We start from the raw sequence: 22,819 nt of genomic DNA, 5'->3' as shown, positions 1-22,819 counted from the left end.
ATTGGTTCAGAAACACTGGGGATGTGCAGGAGATACAATAGCTTTTAAAATTACCTGTGTACTAATCCCCATTGCTCCGATACCGATGATGAAAATGTGTGTGAATAAAAGGGAGGGGATGGGGGTGACGAATGGCAGCGGGCCTAGAGGCGCCCACTATGTAAATCAGGCCCTGATCAGTAAAACCATCAGCTAAGATAGGCAGTGTAACAATCCAAAGTAGGGAAGAAGCTAGGCAATGCCTTTAGCACATTTATTTGCAGAAGTATTGAAAGCACAAGCTTTCGGGGTCCAACCCCTTCCTCAGGTGCAACACACATTAGTGAACACAATACAATTTAAATGCTTCAAAACCCATGTGATACTAACACGTGATTCATTAACCCCATCTTCACCGTGTAATCAAAATAAAGTCCCATGTAGTTTGACATGTATTCATATAAAAGTTTACAAACAATCTGGATTGAAAAAGCAGTCCTTATATTTCCTTATATGAAAAATGTAATAATAAATATATCATTTAAAAACGTTGTTACAAAATAGCATTCAGAAGATACAAAAAATCTATAGAAAACATCTTAGACTGAAACTTTCATTCAGTCCCTGGGGAGAAAGGGAATCTACTCTTTTTATCCATGCTGACCCTAATTGGATTGTACAACATTTTCTTTCTTTATGTATAAATCAGTTTTTGGATGGAGATCCCCTTTAAGCCAAGGGAACATTGGTTCAGCTGCTTTCAGACATGTTCAGGCAACCTCCGCTCCATGTGCCTGCATGCAAGAGGAAACGATTCAGTTGTATTTAGCTGGGACATGGCGTGGATCTGCATTGCTCAGCCAGAAAAAGAAATGCATGCTGAGAGCTCAGCCAATGCTCTTTAAAATTAAAATGAATTACATCTAAAGTAAATTTGTACTCAGAGAACAAAATAACATTCTGCAGTTCAAATATTTCTTAAAAATATTTATTTTTGACCCAAAGTGGCTTTATGCTTTTATACAACATGTATGCATTTTTCTTATAAAAACCAACAGAGGGGCAAATTCATTAAAGGGCGAATTTTCGCCACAACGCTCCACCACACTACACGTCACTATGGCAGACGTAAATTCATTACCACCATTCTAAACTAAAATGCAAATTTGCGTCTCAGCAGCCGAACGATGACGAAGTTTCGCTAGCATTAATTCATCAGCTCAAGCTTGGCGAAACTTTGTTGGTGCTCTTATGCTTAGGTCAATTTCGATAGGGCGTGTACATATAGATCGTATAGACATCTTTATTAGAGATGTTGGTTAAAATGCTTGAAGTGGCCACTTATTATTACACATGTCCAAGGTAGCAATATAAAGACTAAAGAGATCCTCTAATGCCTTAGACATGAGCCCATCTTAAAACAAATGTGGCATGCCCCTCAAATTGGTTAAAAAAATGTTAACAATAAAAATCTTAATAGTTAGGACTTTGAAGGCAACCCAGCTTTAAAATATGAAAAGATGCCAGCGTTTTTTTACAACTTTTATGACTTTCAGGCATACAGGATATGCTGTCACTGACATAAGATTGAGGAGGATGTAGCTTCGTTTTATCAGTTCACCTGGTCTAAGGCGGCGACGGAAACCCTGGCTAAAGAGGTAACGTTCTGTAAAATTCGCACTTTAGTGAATTTGCGGAGTAACGACTGTTCGTCTGAGCGAAAATGTGACGATACTGCACGAAACTGCGATAGCGACGGTCTCTTTTGCTAGCGGTGTCCCTGCAGATGAGATTTCTGGTGAATTGTCACTAGCGACGGCCTCTTTACCCTTTAGAAAATCTCCAACAGAGTGTCCTGAATAAGTATTAATTCCTTAGATTATACAACAGTTTGCTGTACATTTATGTATTTAAAAATTGTCTATAATGGAAAAAGGGTTTCATATTTATTTACAAATAAAAAAACTGATTTCATGTGGCCAGCTTTTTATCAGTATTAACTGATAACTGATGAACTAAGGTCCATCCTCCATGCCTGTTCTTTCAAGATCAGCACAAAGGCACGAGACTGAAGATAAGATGCGACAACATTACAGTAGTCTCATATATAAGAAGACAAGGAGGAACAGAAAGTTCTCTTCTCTTGTCCGAGGTGGAACAGATTTTCAGTTGGGCAGAGGCAACCTTACGGGACTTTACAGTGGTATATCTGCCTGGAAGAATGAACAAGGCTGAAGATTTGATCATAAAATCAGATATAATATTTGTTCTTTCCTCAGGCTCCAGAAAAGGGAAAGCTGCTTCAACCCTGACACTCTCTCGCTGGATAAGATGGGTAATCAAAAGGGCCTATTCTTCCTCAGATTTACCAGAACCAGCGGGCATCAAAGCACACTCAACCAGTGGGCAAGCAGCCTCGTAGGCGGCCTAAGCGGGGGTTCTGTTGGAAGTGATCTGTGGGGCAGCATCTTGGTCTACACCCTGAATGTTTATTTCTCATTATAAGTTGGATGTGAGAACCGCAGAGCACTCCCTTTTTGGCTCCAAAATACTGATGTCTACTTCTTCCGCACATTAAAGTTTCTGCATCATATGATCTTGGATTGTGGTCAATCCCACCCTGGGATGGTTAACTTGTTATGTCCTGTAAAGTATTGACATGGAGAGGACTAGGGAACAAGGAAAATTGTTTCATACTTACCATAATTTTTCCTTTCCTGGTCCTCTCCATGTCAAGATCATTCCCACCCTATGACTCCGGGGATAAGGGTAAGAACTTGTAACTGGATGCCAGAAGAGTGGTAGGTGTCTAGAATTTATTAAATTGGTGGGTGGGTTCTATATTAGGAGAGGGAGGGACCATCCTGGAAAGTGTTGACATGGAGAGGACCAGGAAAATTACGGTAAGTATGAAACAATTTTCCCTTTTTCCTTCACATTTCCTTCTTCTAAATATCACACTTAATATTTTGATACACAAAGTTTTTTTGTATAAAATAAAAAAGTACATATACATTATTTTCCTGTGTAATATTTTTTATATGTGAATTACCACTTGGACAAATGACTGGCCAGAAACAGATGCTTCAACACCAGCAGTATGACTAAGACAGAATCCAGCTTTTGCTTAACTTGGAGCATTATCATAGAGAATCTTGAAGCACTAGCAAACCAATCTGCAGATGATATGGGAGATTTTTGCAGGCCAAGCATTTCAACGTTATTAAGAGTACCTATATTGCTGGACGATTGTACCGCTCCAGCTTCAACTTGGGAAACTGAAAAAATAAAGTTGATATTTTATACCACATTGTTTTTAATTTCTCAAGTCATATGAACATATGTTAATGATTTTATCCCTCTTGTGGGGGGAACCACTTGGAGTTTTATTAAATACTAACTAATGATGAGAGAAACCCCCCTGTTTTGTTGCACTGAGACCATGGGAAAATTTGCGAAACTATGGAAAAATTAGGCGGTTTTAGCCATATATTGTGAGGTAGTGCAACAAACATGCTGAAAATGTAGTCCAAACACAGCTCCCCGACAGCTTCTTATATGGAGGATGACTCTGACTGGTTGATGTGGACAACAAGGGGTGCAAAATAATGGTGTTGTTACTGGAACAAAAATGTGTGTTTTGTTGGGGTGGTGAAACTCTAGTGCGGGTTTTGCAAAAATTCACTACCACTGCCCACAGATCTTTGCAGTGCTTCTTTTCGCATTCATTTCAGTTAGATTATGTGTGAAATTTTTTGGAAATATTTGTAAAGAATCTCCGCACAATTTCAGAAGCAATTTTGTAATAGTAATATTGTTTTAGTGAGAAATGTATTGACTAACACTTTTGTGCTTGATACTGTTTCAGTAATATAAAACTGCAGTTTGTTAGTCAGAAACGGAGAGATGAGTCATGCATTTTTCCCAAAATGTGTAACAATACAGAAAATTCAGAATGCACAGAAACATGTTCCCTTTAGTGTTATATTAGAAAAAAATGTGATGTAGTTAGATAGAGCAACCAGAATTTAACAATGAGTAATAAGTGCACTTGTGTAATCATGGGAAATTTACCTATTACCATTTCTGTGGTGCTGATTTGAATGGTTATTTCAATTTCATGGTGTTAAAGAATGAAAATGCACTTTCCTTAGTCCTCCAGGCAGCACAGATACTAATGGGTTAAGTCCCTCACCATCCCTGTAGCACAGGAAAAAAACACAATCATGAATAATTAATCAGCCTACAATTACCCACCTCAGTACCTCCTTCCCCAGTGTTCTTTTTCCTGCGCCATACCATTGCACAAGTCCTAGAGGCCGTGTAGGCGAAGATCCAGGCACTGAGGTGTCTGATGGCCGCATGGGGAACTACCTGAGGGTGAGTTCCCCAGGGGAAGGTTCCCTTAGGCATGACAAACAAAGCTTTTCAGGGCTGCAGGCGATGCTTGGCAGACTGGAAATGAAGATGCAGCCATTTATTCTCTTCTCCCTAACTCTGGGTGCACAGCACAGAAGCATGCACAGGAGGATGACATCATCACTAATGGCGGTGAGACACATGTGTTGGGAGAGATGCGGCTCAGATTTAAAAGGAGAAGGAGGCATTTTTTTCTGATGCTGGTAAGGTATTTAAACTTGCAGGAACTGTGGTATTGTGCCTCATTTGTTGCAGTACTGTGGCTAAGGGCTGCCAGTCTGTTTTCAAAGGCTGCTAAGGTATTTATCTTGTAGCAGCAGGGTTGGTTATGGCTGCTTTGCTGATTGGACATCTTGTTTATCCCTGTTTTCTTTTGTGTTTTGTTAGATGTCAGAAGGCAAAAGAAAAAGAAAGAGCAGGCATAGGATTTGCTCAGGCTGTGATCAACCAATTCCTGAGGGATGGGCATCAAACAGCTGCCAGGCCTGTACCAACCCCAGCCAAGATAGAACGGATGAATTTATGTCTTGGTTTAAAGATGTTATGGAAAAGTCAATTGGAGCTTTTCACAAGTCAAGATCAGTGCCCAGTCATTCCAGAGCTGTTAGTGAGTCTGAATCAGAGACTGAATTGGGTGAAATAAGTTCTTCTGAACTTTCCTCTTCTACTTCAACCACTAAAAATAAAGATATGTATTTATTTAATGTGGAAAAGATGCCTAGACTACTGAAAGAAGTCAGGAAAATGGTTTGCCCAAAATCGGTGACAACTGAGTCTGGGAATAGATCGGCTTTACCTTTCTTTTCTGAAAAGAAACAAATTTGTTTTCCAATACATGATTCTTTGAAACAGATTTTTTCTGATGAATGGAAAAATCCAGGAAAAAAGCCGGAAATGAATAAAAGATTCAAACAGATGTTTCCCTTTGAGTCATCAGAGGTAGCGGAGTGGGAAGAGCCCCCGAAAGTTGACACGGCAGTTGCCAGATTATCTAAACGCACTACAATTCCAGTTGAAGAGAGTGCATTAAAAGATCCTATGGATAAAAGAGCGGAATGTGCCCTAAGAAGGTCTTATTTAGCTGGGGCCAATGTGTGTAAACCGTCATTGGCGGCCATTTCTGTTTCCAGATCATTAAAATGCTGGTTAAATGATTTAGAAGAGGATATTGATACAGGAACTTCCAGAGATGATCTCCTGGATATGCTTTACCCGATAAAGCTAGCTACAGATTATTTATGTGATGTGGCGGTGGAGTCTTTTAAGTTGGGAGCAAGAACCATGTCTCTATCTACATCAGGTAGAAGAGCTCTATGGCTAAAGGCTTGGACGGCTGATCTAGCTTCAAAGAATAAGCTTATCTCAATGCCCTTTGAACCTGGAAAACTATTTGGTTCTTCTTTGGACAAATTGCTAGAAAGCCTAGTAACAGGAAAAGGGAAGACACTTCCACAAGACAGGCCTAAGGCTCAAAAGAAACAGTTTTTTCGCTCCTCTACAAGAAGATTCTCTCCACAGTCTTCTAGAGGCAGGAGACCTTTCAGAGACGGAGAAAATAGAGACAAGTTCCGGAACAGAGTCTTTAAGTCCAAGTTTCCAGCAAAGGAATTTAGTCAGAAGAAAGACTCCAGTCAGATTAAATCACCTAATTTCTGACGCCAGAAGTCAAGAGGAAGTTGGGGGGAGACTGACTTTATTTTTCCCCATCTGGCAACAAACAACTTCCGACGCATGGGTGTTGAATATAATAAAAGATGGTTATCGCATAGCATTTCAGGAAAAACCTTTGCACAAATTTTGCATAACAAAAAGACAAGACCCAATAAAACAAGAAGCTATTTTAATGGCAATAAGACAATTTCTAGTAAAGAAAGTGTTGGAACCAGTTCCTCAAGAGGAAATAAAGATGGGTGTCTACTCAACAGATTTCTTGGTTCCCAAACAAAACGGCTCTTTCAGATTAGTGGTGGATCTGAAGTTTCTCAACCAGTTTGTAAGGAAAGAAAAGTTCCGAATGGAAACCATCAAATCCGCAATAAATATCCTACAACAAGGAGATCTGCTAGTTACGATAGATCTAAAGGACGCGTACCTTCATATACCCATTCATCCTCTCAGCAGGAAGTATCTACGCGTGGCAGTTTGGGAAAAAGGCAAGATTCATCATTTCCAATTCAGAGCCTTACCATTTGGGATAACTTCAGCTCCGAGAATATTTACCAAGGTGATTGTGGTTCTAGCAGCAGCACTGAGGGAGCAAGGTGTCTTCGTGGTTCCATATTTAGACGATTGGCTGCTAAAAGCCGAGAGTCTGGAGCAGATGAATCACCACTTGAAGAAAGCATTGAATATTCTGGAGTCGCATGGGTGGATAATCAATTTAGAAAAATCGATGCTGCAGCCTTCCACTTCAATAAAATTTCTGGGACTACAGTTAGATACGTTACAGATGAGAACCTTTCTTCCTCCAGAGAAGATAACAACAATAATGTCATTAGTGTAGGAGTTTCTGCAATATCGGAAAATGCCAATTCATCAGGCCATGAGATTGTTAGGTCTGATGACTGCTTCTATAGAAGCAGTACCTTGGGTAAGAGTTCATATGAGGAAGTTGCAGAAGGAAATTCTGTGGAGTTGGGACAAGTCGATACAATCTCTAGATCATTTCATGAGACTGTCAGTATCCCTGAAGAAATCTCTGAAATGGTGGATAAATCCGGACAACTTGAGAATTGGAATGCCCTTTCATCTTCCGAAATATCAATTAATAACAACGGATGCATCCGCATTAGGTTGGGGTGCTCACCTTGGAAGCAAGGTAGTCCAAGGGAAGTGGTCATCCTGGGAAAGGAGTCAATCTTCAAATTTCAGAGAGCTCAGGGCAGTTCGCCTGGCGTTGAAGAGTTTCAAGATGGTCTGAAGAACCAGGAAGTGATGGTCCAATCAGAAACACGACAACAGTATCTTACATAAATCGCCAAGGGGGAACGAGAGCTCCTTTACTAATGAGGGAATGCCAGAAGTTGATGTTCTGGGTGGAAGAGAATTTGAAGTTGATCAAAGCAGTTTACATAAAGGGGTCCGAGAACTGTCTTGCAGATCATCTCAGCAGGGAGATCATAGACCAAAAAGAATGGGAACTGAATCAGCAAGTGTTTCTGGATATTGTCAAGAGGTGGGGAATGCCTCAGATAGACCTGATGGCGACCAAGCACAACAAGAAGGTGGGCAAATTTTGTTCCTTGTCAAGACTGGAGAACCCAAACTTCCTGGATGCAATGTCTTTTCCATGGAATTTCAAGAAAGCCTACATTTTTCCACCTCTGGCCATGATACAGAGAGTAGTGAAGAAGATCAAGCACGAACAGGCATCAATCATTTTGATAGCACCCTTTTGGCCAAGGAGAGTTTGGTTCACGGACCTGATGGTTCTATCCAAGGGGACGTATTGGATACTGCCACAGAGGAGAGATCTGTTAGTACAAGGCCAAATGTGTCATCCAAATCCATCCAGATGGAAACTGGCAGCATGGAATTTGACAAGGACTTGTTAATTAATCAAGGCCTCTCTCAGGAAGTTGTACAAACACTGCTACATTCTCGTAAACAGTCCACTTCTAAAGTTTACAATAAAGTTTGGAAGATCTTCAGTTCTTGGTGTGTCCAGAGATATTTTCAGTCTATGACTTGTCCGGTGGCAGGGATCTTACAATTTCTGCAGGACGGATTTGACAAAGGGTTGAAGCCGGCTACTTTAAAGGTCCATTTAGCAGCCATCTCAGCTATTACTTCTAGAGTTTTAACTTCAGATCCTTTGATCAAGCGTTTTATTAAAGGAATGATGAGGTTGAGGCCATCAGTAAAAATTCCTGTGGCAGCATGGGATCTCAATTTGGTATTGTCAGCATTATGCAAACATCCTTTTGAGCCCTTGGATTCTATTAGTCAAAAGCTTTTGGCATGGAAGACGGCGTTTCTAGTTGCAATAACATCTGCCAGAAGGGTAGGAGAGTTGCAAGCACTGGCAGCTACTGTGGAGGAAGAAGAGCTTAATAAGCTAGATGTAAGAAGATGTCTGTCTATTTATATCGAGAGAACAAAAAGCTTCAGAGACTCGGAACATCTTTTTATTTCCTTTATGGGGAAGTCGAAAGGAAACAAGGTTGCAAAATCCACTATTGCAGCCTGGGTGAAGAATACGATTTCTTTGGCCTATACTTCTTTAGGAAAAGATGCTCCTGATCAATTAAGAGCTCATTCAACAAGAGCAGTTGCTACGTCTTGGGCAGAAAAGTCAGCCTTGAGTTTGGAAGAAATCTGTAAAGCAGCCACATGGAGCAGCATTTCTACATTTACAAGATTCTACTGGCTTGACTTAGCAGCCTTGAATGATGCAGCCTTTGGCAGCAGGGTCCTAGAGGCAGTACTTCAAGATCCTTAAACCCACCCTGGTTATACTAGCTTGCTAGATCCCATTAGTATCTGTGCTGCCTGGAGGACTAAGGAAAAGAAAAAATTTATACTTACCGAAATTTTCTTTTTCTTTAGTCCGGAAGGCAGCACATTCTTTCCCTCCCTGAATAAAATTATAAGCATTCTATAGTGTTTTGGCTTGTTTTTTTCATTGGCTTGTATATAACACTGGGGAAGGAGGTACTGAGGTGGGTAATTGTAGGCTGATTAATTATTCATGATTGTGTTTTTTTCCTGTGCTACAGGGATGGTGAGGGACTTAACCCATTAGTATCTGTGCTGCCTTCCGGACTAAAGAAAAGGAAAATTTCGGTAAGTATAAATTTTTTCTTTTTTTTTGGTGTGAGGAAATATTATGTACCGAGTTTTTATTATAGAAACCACAAAACATTTACTTACCTTAAGAAACTAAACTCAAACCAATTAAAGATCAGCAAACAATGCGATCTGGTACTAGTGTGCTCCAATGTAGGCTGCAATGGCTACATTATCTACATACCATTTGCTGATTTAAGCTTCTAAAGACTGTAGTACAAATAAAATCCAAATAAGTGTCACATTTTGAGGTGCTATACTTTGTGATAGGTATAGTTATCGATGTATACTTTGTAATAGTGTAAAACTACAGAATACCAGAATGCATAAATATGTAAAGATCTTAAATGTAGTGGTGAGCAACCAATGATCCCAGAGTTTGGTAGGCTAGTCAGAGCCCTGTGTAAAATAAAAACATATATGTGCAACTGACAGATAGGAGGGACAGAGGTCAGAAAAAACATTAAAGTATTACCTTGTTACTATTTTTCTAATTATTCTTCACCCTTTCAACAGTAGACTCATATTTTTAGTTTCATCACATTATCTCTCGATCTCCAATTCTTACAGAAAACATAACCTGTCAACTTTTATTTTTTTTTCTTTATTTTCTTTTCTATACCCCACATTACATTACCTCTACTTTTACCCAGTCTGTTTTCCAGAACCAGGTCACACAGTGACAGTGTAGACACTTGGCATTTGATTCCCAACCTCCATTATCTTTAAGGATTACTCCATTGGATGTCAGAAACGGAACATCCGGGGAGAAGTTTTGAGCCCTCTCATGGAAGCAGCAGCAGCTATTGTATGTTTCATAAGAGTTATGTTCCTGTAAAAGCCATTATTGTATGCAAGATGTCAAGCATTTATTTATAAATCTAAAAATGTTAGTGCTCTGAAGTAAAATGTTAAAAGCCATGAATGGTATGATTATTCTACTCATTTGACTTCATTATCAGAAGTCCCTTCTTTTGAACAACCTCTCTGTATTCCACAATTTCATCCTCAACTTGTCAATTGTCTTAGGATGTGTTTGGTTTGCAGTTTAGCTAGCTCTAAAAATACATCTGAAATAAGTATAATTATTGTGGGATTTAAAGGAGTGGTTCACCTGTAAGGCTACAAATGCATTGTTATTGCTACTTTTTAATACTCATCTTTCTATTCTGCCTCTCTCTTTTCAATGTATAGTTGCTAGGGTAATTTTTTTTGAATTTGCAACTGGAGAGCTGCTGCTGAATAAAAAGGTAAATTAAAAAAGTATTGTACACTGGAAATAAATGCAGTCATAAGTATGATCCTTGCCTTCCACATACACCAAAGCAGATGGGAGCTTTAATTTAGCTGGGGTACATTTAGACAACTACAAAACATTTATTAGATCATTTTACTAAGGGTGAACTGAAGTTCTTACTATGTTACTTTTATTCAGCTCCATGTACAGAAATGTCCCTCCATGGTCAACTACATTATTGTAAGTTCTTGGCTATACATAACTCTGTAATTATAAATATATACAACTATTGGCTGGTTTTATCCAAAGGCACAACATGCCACCATATGTTCATGAGGGTGAAAGCAACATCTCAAAGGGGTGTTGTAAATGACAGCTCAGAATATTTAGCAATCTGAACTCCTGAAACAGAAAAACATTTAAATAATCTTTTCTGGACACACGTACGGAATTAATGTTACATTTTAAAAAAATGTTTCCAAAATATTATATTGGCTGAAAAGTTAAGTAAACATACAATGGCACTCTAAGAACCGGTCAACTTTATATAATATAAATGTTGTAATGATTTATCATTTTTACATTTGCTTAGGCTTTGTATTACAAGCCCCTGTTTATCATAAATGCGTGTGTGTGTGTGGGGGGGGGGGGGTGTAGCAAGGCAATATCTGGGTCATATATCTAGTAAAAAGTATCCCATTATTGCTAAAAGAAAACAGAGAAAATATATGTTTTTCAAATAAAAAAAACGATTTCCAAATTCCATATTGTGGATTCTAACTAGTGTAGTATTTTGCAGGGCACAAAAACATCAGGTTTTGGACAGCTGCCTGGTCATCAGGCGAGGATAAAATAGTTTTAACATTTCCGCTTTACATGAATAGTAAAGTAACAATTTACCATTTGCAATAATGCAATGTAAAACTCTTACAATGACACCACGTCAAACACCTTACTCCTTTTTGTCCATGTAAAACTATATTACCAGAAATCAATTATCAGTGCAATTACAATTATCAGACCAATTACAAAGAATCTGCCATATCTGTAAAGCCTAGTGCAGTCCTGTATAAACAGTCTTATAGGCTCATAACATACGAATAGTAGAGTGCATAGCATACAGCTTTCCAAACCAAATATTCAGTAGCCCACAGTATTGCTAATTTCATAATATTGTCAAATATTTGATGTCAAAACATTGTGTCAAAATATAGAGTAAAATTCAATGCGGCATGCTGAATATATTCCTCTATGCTAGGACAATAAAATAGTGTTACATTTTGGCTTTCTTCCACAAATAAAAACTGCAGACGCAAAGGGGAAGAGTCGAATGTATAGTTATTTTACAGCCAACAAGAGATAAATGGTAAATGGAAAAAAAACATGTAACATGTTAATATAAGCATACTATTTTGACTGTGGTGCAGTCTTTTTCACTTTATGTGCCTGAAGAAACATTAATAAAGTAAAAATACACTGGCACTCAAGGCAAGTGAAATGCAGGGTTACCCCTTGCTGTTTATTTTTATGCAAACAAAAATAAACAGCAAGGAGTAACTCTGCATTTCACTTGCCTTGAGTGCCAGTGTATTTTTACTTTATTGATACATTGGGGTTGCCATACTCTCAACACTGTGCACCAGGCCTTCTCAATGAAAGAAATAAGAGTGTGCTCTGCCTCACCTTGTTCTAGTTACCTGAAGAAACATTAGCACTATTGAAAAGGGAATAAAAGGGTAATTAAATTATATAATTTTAACATTCCAAAATATATTTCATGCTACATTTATAAATAAAATAAATATTACATACTGATCCAGTGTATGCACAAGAAGTAAGCAATAATTAAAAATTCTGCATGTGTAATGGAGAGTCCTATTGAGCGTTAGGAGCTTGATAGATGAAAAACTAAGGTGAGCAAGCAACAGGTGAAGGAAGCCTATCAATGTACTTGTCAATGTCATACTTGTACAATGTCATACAGTCAATTTTGATGAAGAGCTGGCCAGAGGTTGTGGGGAAAAAGCTGTACACAATAAAAAAAAGTATAATTTAAATACAAAAATGCAAAATGTATTGCCATGAGTGTTCCTTTCATGATTTTAACGATATTCCCTCTTTAATAAAGATTCAAAAGCTTTCTAGGAAAAGTTAGCTCCCATAATCAGCAAGCCATACAACAGAAGAGTTTAAAAGACTGTACAACTACAGAGGCTGAGGCATGACATGACAGAAGATACAGTAGTTAGGCTTATTGAAGGGCAACACATAATTCTATATCACAAAACGTTCCAGTAATAAAAGAATTTACATTTTACTGTAATTTATATAAATTGTTAATTCTGTTGTGGTTTTTGCCTGAGGGCATATGAATATTTGGCTCGGCTGCGTTTTTTGTTTTTTTTGCTGTCTGAGTTAAGCGGATCTCTTCTGTGGCTCCATTCATCTGCACTGAAATGTGCAGCTTCAGCCTGAGTGCAGGTACACGGACCAGAGTGGTGGTCGGATCCTCAGCCTTACTGGATTCTGTACCTTGAAAAGACATGGGCCATGTCAGCAATCAGGACAGATGGCAGAATAAATGGATTGTAATAATGGTTTAAAGGAAACTAAAATCCCCCACACACACATTTTTTGACACAAGCTCATTCAGTCGAACCTACAGTGGTGCTTGAAAATTTGTGAAAGTTCTTCTATATTTTAATATAAATGTGACCTACAACATCATGTGATTTTCAAACCAGTCCAAAAAGTCGATGAAGAAAACTTTGTTTACAAATTAAACAAAAATTATTATATTTGTTTATGTATTTATTTAAAAAAAAAAGATTCAATAACATCTGCATGTTGCAAAATTGACTCAGTATTTACTTACTTTCGCTCAGTATTTAGTGTGACCCCGTTGTGCAGCAATAATTGCTACCAAACATTTGTGATAATGGTTGATCAGTCCTGCACATCAACTCAGAGGAAATATAGCCCATTCCTCCATACAGAACAGCTTCAGCTCTTGGATGTTGGTCGGTTTCTTCGCATGAACCACTCCCTTTAGGCCTTTCCAAAACATTTTAATTGAATCAATGCCAAGACTTTGAATTGGCCATTCCAGTACAGTCACCTTATTCTTCTTTAAGAATTCTTTGGTAGAACAACTTGTTCAAGCCATAATACAAATTTACAAATGTGTTCAATAAATGCATGAACAAATATAATCATTTTTGTTTCTTTTGTATAGGATCTATTTTTAAGTTCACATTCATATGAAAATATAGAAAGTTTTTAAGGGTTCACAAACATTCAAGCACCACTGTATGTAAATACCATCTGAACATAATACATACAATTCTTTTTTTTTACATGGACATAATGGATTCCACAGATTGATAGGAAACCATAATAATTTGCTTGTCACCTAGGAACCATTTCCCTTGCACACCTTGTTATTGTGAAGTGATGAATTCTAGGACTTGAAGTCCCTCTACTTTTCAACAAACCTGTTAAACACTCACTATGAAAGGTGAAGGGTGTTTAAGTCCCAGATAACATAATTTCACTATGGAAAAAATAAATGGTGGGGTCACATTAGAGGAATGGGGAGGGCGTGGCTTGAATGAGCTCCAGATAGCACACAGTGGTGAGAGCTCCACTACAGATACCCTGTTTTTTACCCTGAAGTGAGCTATATTGAGTGAATTTTACCTCAAATACAGATGAAGGCAGGTCAAGCTGCATATACAGATACCATGCAGCGGAATAGAGGCAATCCTCCTAAATCAAAATTGACGGATCTAGAGGGTGAGGATTCCCAAGATGGTGACACGTTGAAACCAGCCTCGTCTCAATCGGTGGAGGTGCAGCAGGCACCTTCCTCAATGCAGTTATCCCCAATAAGTAATATAGCTGCTACAAAGAAGGTGACGGTGGCGTCTCCGACCCCTGAGGCCCAACTACCCGAACCGACCCTGTCGGAGGTAATGCTTTTTATCTCAGAAAATCACACTACTGTGGTGCAGAAACTGGAAGAACTGGGCATGAGCTTTGCGTTTCTTAACCCTTTGCCTGCCAAGCACATACACCGTACGTTCTGGCAGGCAAGGGCTTTAACTGCCAAGCACGTACCTTGTATGTGCTTGTAGTTTAACATGCTGTACTCTGCATCAGCGGCTTTAGCCACCTCTGAAGAGGTTTAGCAGCATTGACAGCCCCCTGGGCAACGAGGCTGGGGGGCTGTCATGTCGTTCCTGCGACAGGATTGTCGCTGGGCCGACCTAAAAGAGGCAGACACAGCAAATCGCATGTCTGCCTTGCTGCACTGCTTCCTCCTGCTTACCTCGTGTTCCTGCAACGCCCACACACTTCCTGCTTGCTGTGACTGCAGATAGCTTCTCTAAGAACTTCTCCAGCTCTCAGATCACCCAGAAACGGCAAGAGCCCTTTATTTAACACACATACATACACTTACCTACATTATACACACATACACACATATTTTAGTAAAAAAAAAACAAAAAAACGTTTTCTTGCATTTTTCATTTTACACTTATATGCACTTATATGCATTTATATACACTTATATGGACTTATATACACACTTATACACACTTATACACTGTCACACAATTCTTGGAAGTGTACACACATGTAAACACATTTTATTTTTTTTACTTTTTCATTTCACCAATTTGTGTTTTTTTTACCCCTAAAAACTGTTTATTTCAGCAGCGTGACTATTGGATAATCGATTTCGGCCACTAATTATGCTGTCGGTGCAGTTATTTTGTTATTTCATTGATTTGCACAATTTTTGTGGTTTTATTGCAATTTTATCCTTGCATTATTGTTCCTTATGTATCTTTAGTATAGTTTTGCTGTTTGGTGCTTTGGTATAGAAAGATATATTTTACTTAGATTGATCCGTCAAAATATATGCTTTCCAAAAATATATGGTTTTCTGGGGTATTTTTACAGTTTGGGGGTCTTACGGCACATAACGCACAGTTGGGGTTCTCTTTTCAGCAGCTTAGTTGGCCAGCCTGAAAATTCATATGCACGTTTTTCATTTGGGGCCGTACACACCACATACTTTGGTAAATCTATGCATATTGGGCATCAAACTATTCAGTAGACCTCTGACGTCCATATTTAGGGTGATTTTTCTTTGTACGTAAAACATTGTGTGCGATAAATGTGGCAAACTGCAACATTTTTAGGCGATTTTCAGAAATGTAAAAATCTCTATGTTTAGAAAAGCTTTGCAGTTTGGTAGTTTGGTGTAGAAAGACATCTTTATCTTGGTTGGTTTCGTCAGAATGTGTACTTTCCAAAAACATATGGTTTTGGGGGGTCTTTGCTGTTAGGAGGGTCTTGAGGCACATAATATGAAGTCAAGGGTCTATGTTTACAGAAGGCAAATCGGCAGCAGAGAAAACTCATATGCACTATTTACATTTGGGGTCCGCACATGCCAGCTGCCTTGGGATATCAATGCATATTGGGCATAAAACTGTTCAGTAGACCCTTGGCATCAGTATTTATGGTGTTTTACAATTGTATGTAAGAAGTTGGGTGAGATAAATGAGGCCAATTGCAATATTTTTAGGCGATTTACAGAAATGTAAAAACCGTTGCTTTTATCGCCAAATTTAGGAAAGGCTTGCAACTTGGCTCTTTGGAGTACAAAGACATGCATACCCAATTTAGATTTGTGGGTATGTTTTCTTTCCGAAAATATATGGTCTTCTGGGGTGAACTTACTTTTTTTTTTTTTCTTTTTTTTTTTTTCTTGACCCCCCCAAAACGATGTAAATGTGTTGATTTTGCTGTGCCTGAAATGACAGACCATATGGGGGTCTTCATTTTGGGGCCCCTGTATGCCACGTGCTTGGGTACACCTATACATATTGGGCATCAAACTGTTCAGAGGACCCTTGGCTTTCATATTTGGGGTGAATTCTCTTGATACATAAAAGTATGTGGGTAATACGATGCTGCAGGGTAGAAATTTTGAGGGGATTTTTGGAAATATCACCAAAATCACCAAATTTAGGAATCGTTTGCGGCTTTGTACTTTGGAGTACAAAGACATGCATACCCAATTTAGATTCGTTGGAATGTGTACTTTCTGAAAATATATGGTTTTCTGGGGTGAACTTACTTTTTTCTACTTTTGACCCCCCCAAAATGACAGACCATATGGGGGTCTTCATTTTGGGGCCCCTGTATGCCACGTGCTTGGGTACACCTATACATATTGGGCATCAAACTTACTTTTTTCTACTTTTACCCCCCCCAAAACGATGCAAATGTGTTGATTTTGCAGTATCTGGAATTACAGAACTGATAGCTCAAATGAGGTGTCTACATTTTAGGGCCCCTATATGCCACATGCTTGGGTACACCTATACATATTGGGCATCAAACTGTTCAGTGGACCCCAGGCTTTCATATTTTGGGTGTTTTACATTGATACCTAATGATGTGTGGGAGATATGATTCTGTAGATTGGAAGCTTTGAGGTCATTTTTCAAAAAATTCACCAATTTCTATAAAACATTATAACTTTAGGAAACAATTGCAACTTTGTAGTTTGGAGTACAACGATATATTTACCCATTTTTGATTCACCAGAATCTGTTCTTTCTAATAATGGGTAGTTTTCTAGGGTAAACCTACTGTTAGTGGAATGTTTGGCCTTGAAATCAGAAGTATGCCGTTTGGGGAGCAGTGCTTTGGAAATTTGGTAGTGTACTGCTTGTAGATTTTGATCTATACAAGTGAGAAATCTCCATTAAACTATATATATTTGGTTTTGCCACGTTCAGGAAACATAGAACTTTCCAAATCAGCTGTGTTCTCATACATAAAGTAAATGATGTTTCTGATATATGTGATTGTTCTTTGTGAAACATGATTTTTTTCATTTTATTGTACACTTAGAAGCCTATATTTTTTTACAGAAGTAGAATTACACCAACATTCTTGTATATTCTGAAAGTTCAGGTTGTCCTGAAAAAAACAATATATTGTTTTCCTGGGTAAAATAAAAGACTGCCCCAGGAAAGGCCCTTAAAGTGAAAGAGTGCAAAATATCTAAAAACTGCTTGGCAGTAGATGTTCACATCTAGGACAAAATGGCTGGCAGGGAAAGGGTTAAGCAAGATATGCAAAAGCTGAGAGAGCGCACGATTGAAACAGAGCGCCATATCTCTGATATGGAGGACACTGTCCATCCTTTGCCAGGCAAAATAGAGCAAGTGACCCGCCATCTTAATGCTTTAGAGACACGGGCGGATGATATAGAAAACCGATTAAGGCGCAATAATATCAGGGTTGTTGGCATGCCAGAAAAAGTGGAAGGGGGCAACATGGAACACTTTCTAGAAAACTGGCTGGTTAAGGTATTTGGACAAGAAATATTCACTTCTACATTTGTGATTGAACGGGCCCATAGGGTCCCTGGGCGTGCCCCTCCGCCTGGAGCCCCATCTAGACCGATTGTGGCGAGGTTATTAAATAACAGGGACAGGGACATTGCATTGACTGCTGCCAGGAAGGCGGGAAATATTATGATGGAGAATCAAATAATATCTATCTATCCGGACTTTTCATTGGAAGTACGTAAGCAGAGCCAGAAGTACGCCTCAGTGAAGGAATCTTTGAGAAAACGCCAAATTACGCATGCAATGATGTTTCCAGCAAAACTACGGGTGGTCAAAGACAACAAGGTGAATTTCTTCAATAACCCAGAGGAGACGCATGAATGGCTTGAACACATGCCACATACTCCACAAAGTGATCAGCCATCGGAGGCACCTCATGGACGACCACAACAGAAAGATACCTGACGAGGTTTATTTTCTCTTTTATAGTTGTCTACAGTTTAGCTCACTCAATAAGCTATGTTAAGGAGCAATGAGCACATGGACGACCACAACAGAAAGATACCTGACGAGGTTTATTTTCTCTTTTATAGTTGTCTACAGTTTAGCTCACTCAATAAGCTATGTTAAGGAGCAACGAGCACCACTTTATTCCTTGGTTGTTTGGGCAGTGTACTGCTGGTCTGGACTCAAGACAGAAGATTCAGGAGATGTTTTTATTTTTCTCCTATTCCCACGTCTCAGTAGGAAATTTTTTGTGTTTTTTTATGGGTTCATACATGTCCGCAATTGGGGTGGTCATGTGGGGTGGGGGGAAAGTGGGGAATTTTTTTTGTTCAGGCCAATCATTTTCCAAACCGAGAAGATCTCTAAGATGGAATACAGGTTGTTTATTGTCGACTCTTATGAAGGATGACACAGGTTCTGGGTTACAGGAAACATGGTGTTACACTCTGGGAAAGATGACTTACCTAATGGCTAATCTGACTTTCTTATCCTGGAATGTCCGAGGGTTGAGAGACCCTGTCAAGAGGCATCTAGTATTTAACTTTATCAGGCAACATAAACCACAGGTTATACTGTTGCACGAAACTCATGCAGATACTTAGGTACAACAAGCATTTCGGAGACCTTGGTTAGCAGACTTGTATCATTCCATGCACTCTACATATTCTAGGGGGGTGTCTATAATGTTTGCTAAGCAAAGTAATATGTGATAAAGAGGGTCGATACATAATTATCCTTTGTATGCTGTATCACAAAATGTTTATTATAGTAAATGTTTATAACCCTCCCCCCTTTTCCGACACATTGCTATTTCACATTATGGAAAAAATAGCTACACTCCCTTTAGCACCAATGATAATGATAGGAGATTTTAACTCAGTCATGCAAGCAGAAGTGGATAGGTTAAAGGGGTGTTCACGCTCTACCTCTGCACTGGCCAGTTGGGCTAATACTTTTGCATTAACGGATTTATGGAGAGCCAAACACCCAGAGAGGAAACAATTGACATGTTTCTCAGCCTCATACAGTACTATGTCTAGGATTGACTTAGCTTTGGGCAACCCTGAATTTACCAGTTATTTAGAGAAAATTTAAATTTTACCAGAAGGGAATATCGGATCACGCTCCAATTTTAATGCAAGGTATTAGTTTAACCTCTCCGATTAATAAGCTCTGGAAACTTAGTCGTTTCTGGACCGAACAACCCAAAATAACAGAGGAGGTGAATGAAGATCTTAAGGAACATATAAGTATTAATGAGGGCACAGCATCCGTTCAGATTGAATGGGATACTCTTAAGGCATACTCTAGAGGGAAGTATATATCATGTATAAAGCAGTATAATAAGAATGCTCTTAATAATTTAACAGACATCCAAAAACAGCTATCCCTGTCAGAAACTATCTTTATTCAAAACCCCACCCCTGAAACCAAACAAAATTGCCAACTTATGTTGCAAAAACATGCGCTAGCCCAAACTGTGGTGGTCAATAAACAATTATTATATCATCGTGCAAATGTTTTTGTTTCCGGGGAAAAAAAATGGGAAATTACTGGCACTGTTAACTAAACTAGACAGAGCCAGTATTACTATTCCAGCCATCAAGGACAGTCAAGATAGTATAATTACTGCCCCCGATAAAATTAATGAGGTATTTGTGTCATACTATAAACAACTTTATTCATCCAAAATTAAGCATAGCCAGAAGGACATTTTCAAATACTTTCAGGATATTCCTTTACCCCAGTTAGAGACCCAGGAAAGGGAGTTTCTGAATCAACCAATTACTGATCAAGAAATTCTGGATGCTATATCTGCTTTCTCCCCAGGGAAGTCGCCAGGGTTGGATGGTTTACCATCAGAATGGTATGGGATACATGGGACATTGGTAATGCCAAAATTAAAAAGGTTGTTCATTGATGTATTGGCGGGGGGAGCACTGCCGAGTTCCATGAGTGAAACATTGATTACCTTACTTCTCAAGCCGGGAAAAGACCCTTTGTAATGTTCTTCATATAGGCCCATTTCATTGATAAATGTTGATGCAAAAATTTTTGCAGAAATACTTTCCAAACGCCTTAATCAAGTTATACATTCTGTAATCTCAACTGATCAAACAGGGTTTATAATGGGCTGGTCCACAGATGTCAACTTAAGACGCCTATATACTAACATTGCAGTGAATCATGATAACAGTGGCCATAGAGTAATAGTAGCGCTTGATAACGAAAAATCTTTGATTCTGTCAAATGGAACTACTTATGTGAAATATTACAGGTTATAGGCATGGGAAATAATTTTTTAAAGTGGGTAAAGGCTCTTTATCATCAACCTAAAGCTAAGGTGAGAACCATTAAAAATATCTCCGAATTATTTGATGTTGCTAGGGGAACTCGGCAGGGCTGCCCACTTTCGCCTTGCTATTTGCTATAGCAATGGAGCCGTTGGCTATGTTGGTAAAAGAAGATGTGGAAGTATCAGGTTTAAGAGTTGGATCCCATGTTGAAAAATTGCAATGTATGCAGATGACACTTTGTTATTTTTAGAAAGCCCATACTTACCACTTACGAAAGCATTGGATTTAATTAATGCTCATACTGCATTTTCTGGTCTTAAGATTAACTGGTCAAAGTCTACAATTCTTCCAATAGACCAATTCCTCCCAGACCACTCTCTTATGCATACTGATATGGAATACGTTTAGTATTTAGGTATTTGGATAAATAAAGATTTACACAAATTTCTAGATTTGAATCTGAGCCCACTCTTAACATTGTTGAAGGTGAAAACCTAAAGCGTGGTCCCAGATTCCATTAACCGTCCTGGGTAAAATAAATTTATTTAAAATGGCACTCCTGCCCAAATTTACTTATGTTTTTCGACAGACCCCGATTTCTATCCCAAACTCATTGTTTAAAAATCTGGATTTCCTTCTTACTACTGTATATTGGGCAAATGATCACCCTAGAGTCTCTCTGTCTAACCTTCAACTACCCTCTGAAGCTGGTGGTCTAACTGCTCCTAATATGCTTTCATACTACTTATCTTCTAAACTAGTGACTGCATGGTGGTTGGTGTCTCCGTCCGGGTCAAACGCAGCTACCATTTTGGAATCTCATATATTAGGGTCCTCAGAAGCCTTAAAAAACCTTTTATACAGGGGAGTAGGGGTAAACAGAGGAGTTACACCATTGCTGATTGGAAACTAGCTCAATTGGAAACTGTTGCTGATTGGAAACTAGCTCAAAAATATTTTCATAAAGAAAAAACTTACTGCTCGAAATTTTCTCCCTTATGGTTCAATCCGAACTTACCTCACTAGACAACGATCCCTGACCCCCAAATTTGGGCAAAATATCAAATAAAATATATTGGCGACATAATTGACCAAGGGAAATTATTATCTTTCAACAATCTAAAATCCAAATTTAGTCTTCTGAACCAAATGTTTTCAGGTATTTGCAGTTACGTCACGCTACCATTTGCAAATATAGAAACTAGTCCTACCAAATTGGAGGACTATATACATACTCAGGGATTGCGTAAACCTATGTCCCAATTCTATAAATTAATTAGTCTTCCCATACCGCAAATAGTTCCCAAACTATACTTGAAATGGAATTTAGATATACCAACTTTAACCCCAGATTTATGGGAAGAAGTTTTGGAGTCAGCGTTTGAATCTCTGTCAGGGATAAAATGATACAATTCAGATATCTACATAGGACTTACCTTACACCACACAGGTTATCCTTAATATCCAACACTATTCCTGATGAATGTCCTAAATGTCACCATACTCCAGCTTCTTTGATGCACATGGTCTGGTCCTGCAGCAAGCTCCAAGTATTTTGGAAAGAGATTATAGAAGAATGTATGGAGGTTTCTTCTATCCCTCTAATTCTGGATCCTCTACCTATTCTGCTTAATTATGTGGAAAATATAACCCCTACACGTAAAATTAGAAGTCTCCTATCAGCTTTATTTATTTATGCCAAAAAATTGATAGCTATTAACTGGAAGGGTACCAAGGGTACCGCAGCGCCCACAAAAAAGCAATGGATCACTACGGTAAATAACAATATTCCTATGTATAAATTAACGTACTTAAAAAGAGGTTGTCTGACTAAGTTTGATGCTATATGGAATGATTGGGCGGCTAAACACCTCCCCTAAAAGTAGGAAGATGAGAAGCCGCACATGGAGGTAACCCAGAGTATAGGATAGAGCTTTTAACAAATATAAGAGTTTAATGGATAACGAAGGTAATACACCTCTCGGTTTGGTTATGGTTGGCAGCCAGTTCAGGTTAGGTTGGGGAAAATATATTGAGTGCATATACTGGTGAATACAAAAATGTATGTAAGTTCATGACTTACATCTGCTGATGTAATGACATGTAATACCTGAGTTATTATCTTCAATGTATATCCATCTCAAACTCTGCAATGTGTAAAATGAATGTCAATGATTGATGGACACTGATATTTCATTATGCCACAGTTTATC

The 22,819-nt window shown here is 38.6% G+C and overlaps 1 pseudogene; it reads right to left on the bottom strand.

Moving 5' to 3' along the window:
• LOC108717418 overlaps positions 1-22,819 on the bottom strand; it is a 111,943-nt pseudogene that overhangs the window by 56,135 nt on the left and 32,989 nt on the right.

Source organism: Xenopus laevis, chromosome 5S (assembly GCF_017654675.1).
Source record: "Xenopus laevis strain J_2021 chromosome 5S, Xenopus_laevis_v10.1, whole genome shotgun sequence".
In the NCBI taxonomy this organism is placed as follows: Eukaryota; Metazoa; Chordata; class Amphibia; order Anura; family Pipidae; genus Xenopus; species Xenopus laevis.
The sequence above is the reverse complement of the archived record's forward strand: the minus strand, read 5'-3'. Positions and strand labels throughout refer to the sequence as shown.